The sequence below is a fragment of the Solanum pennellii genome, chromosome 11, assembly GCF_001406875.1.
Source record: "Solanum pennellii chromosome 11, SPENNV200".
NCBI lineage: Eukaryota > Viridiplantae > Streptophyta > Magnoliopsida > Solanales > Solanaceae > Solanum > Solanum pennellii.
In genome coordinates, this window is record NC_028647.1 from 37,199,556 (window position 1) to 37,201,839 (window position 2,284).

The window sequence follows — 2,284 nt, forward strand, 5'->3', positions numbered from 1 at the left end:
GAAGTCTGAGTAATCAAGGGGCCCCAGTCGTGCCGCGACGTTAAATCAGGCGCTTGTTGGGAGGCAACCCAATACTTGTAATTTTTTTTTTAGTAAGGTTAGCATTTTTCTACTAATGGGTTTTTAAATTCGCATACATGGGTTTTTAAATTCGCAGGCACATCACCAGGAAATTCTGCAGAAAACTACTCAGCAGCCACTGACAGATATAACGACGGACCGTTGCGCATGCGACGGACCGTCGTATGCATCCGTCGTCCAAGTACTATTTACTATGGCACCCAAGCAAGACCGCACCTACGCACGCGGGCGATCCAAGTCTATCGCCCCGTCTGCCCGCATGGTCATCGGCTCTGATGATGAGCGTTACCCTGAGTACGTGTCCCCAGGCACTTCCGCCCCTTCCCGCGCTGCACGTGCTTCCAGAGCCACACCCAAAAAGGTGGCGACCGGCGTAGTCACTGCCTCCCAGTCTGATGAGGAGCGCACACTGACCGGCACACCCTCTGGGTCGGCCACAAATGAGGAAGGAGCGTCTGGCTCCTTAGGCGTATCATGGTCCGAGGAAGCTTCTGGCTCTGCAGAGGTTCCCGCACCCGCCACTGCTGCAGCGTCGGCCTCGTCTGATGAGGCTGACAGTTCAGACTCTACATCTGGCGCACCAGTTCAGGTCCCCACCCCAGCCGCTGACCAGCCAAACCGGTGGTGCGTCGAAGGCCAGTTTCAAGTTTACTCCGATGCCAAATTCCTGACGGATAAAGGAGTTATGACTCGGACACTCACCTTGGAGCGGCGGGTACTTACAGGGAGTCTCCCCTCGATGCCGGAGATCCACAACCTATTCACCAGGCATCGCTTAGAGTGGACAGCACGTCCGTTGGGACGATACAGCGAGGAGATGGTCCGAGAGTTCTACGCCTCCTACGTAGCGACTCTCCGATCACAGATCGACAGGCGGGCTGCTCCCGCTAAATAGGCCCCAATGGAGCAGGTTCGAGTCCGGGGCATGCAGGTCGACATTTCCCTGCCAGCTATCCGCCGGTTCCTATACGGCGAGAGTGCAGATGCTACGCGGACTCCCCACACTGCCGAGTTTGACTACCGCTGGCAGATAGTGAAGGATGGCCAGTTCTTGCGCGAGCAGGCACTGAGAGAGACCACCAAGAGGTGGATGGCTCTGCACCTATCAGTCGACGGAGAGGGTGCAGATTGGGTCACTGAACCGAAGGGGGCCATCAAGAAGGCCAACCTCACGTTCGTCGCGATGTTCTTGTGGCTGCTCGTCCGTCACTGCCTTTCCCCCACAGCTGCTGATAACATCGTCATTTGGGATCGAGCAGTATTGATGGCGGCGATGATAGCCGGCTTCGAGGTGGACTACGCATGGCTTCTCCAGGCGGTCATGCACGAGAGGGCATTCAAGGTCACTACCACCTACTTCTTTCCGTGCATGATCTTTGCTCTTTGCAGGTCTGCAGGTGTGCCCATAAGGCACATAGATCAGTTGAGGACCCCGCAGGGTACCGTGGACGTCGGCCTCATCAGAGACGAGGCCAATGAGTTTGCCCCACGTCGAGGGCCCCGTCCAGAGCTGCCACCACTTGCTGATGATCTTGCGGAGACGGTGGCCCAGGCCCGCACCGCTACACAGGCGTCCACTGACACTACCCCGGTCGAGTCTATCCCGGGTAGTAGCCCAGCCCCGAGCTCCGCTCGCACATCCCCTCTACCGTTACCGGCCCCGCTTGCTAGGGTCCAAAAACTGGAGGCACAAATGGCCACCCTTCTGCATCATATCCAGCCGTGGATGCAGAAGTCTATTACTGAGTCTGAAGCGCGTATGGAGAGGAAGATGCAGCGGAAGATTGCTGAGGTTCATCAGCGCCTAGATGCATTTGAGTTGAGACTGTTAGCCCGCCCAGCCCCTCCGGTAGATGTGTCGACTCTTCAGGCTGCAGTCGACAGTCTTCGTGCAGACATCGACACGATCCTAGAGGCGAGAGTGCCGGAGCCTGTCGAGCCTGTTTAGGACACTTTATTGGCGGCCCTGTTTGCTACGTCAGAAATTCCCCCACCTTCCCCTCGAGAGAGTACCAAGAGGCGTAGGGGTCGATCAGAGGATGAGGCGCGAGCAAGGAAGAAGGAGCGCCGAGAGATGGAGGCCGCGAGGAGAGCCTCACTGGCTGAGGCGGAGGCACACCAAATGAGAGTATCGTAGATAGCAGCTGGGGCGTCTAGCTCCCGCACTGTAGAGACAGCAGGAGGCACTACTGATGGTGCGGTT

At 57.4% G+C, this 2,284-nt stretch overlaps 1 pseudogene; it reads left to right on the plus strand.

Annotated features, from left to right (window-relative positions):
* The first annotated feature begins 274 nt into the window (after positions 1–274).
* Positions 275–1,280, plus strand: LOC114074801 (annotated as a pseudogene).
* The last annotated feature ends 1,004 nt before the right edge of the window (positions 1,281–2,284 follow it).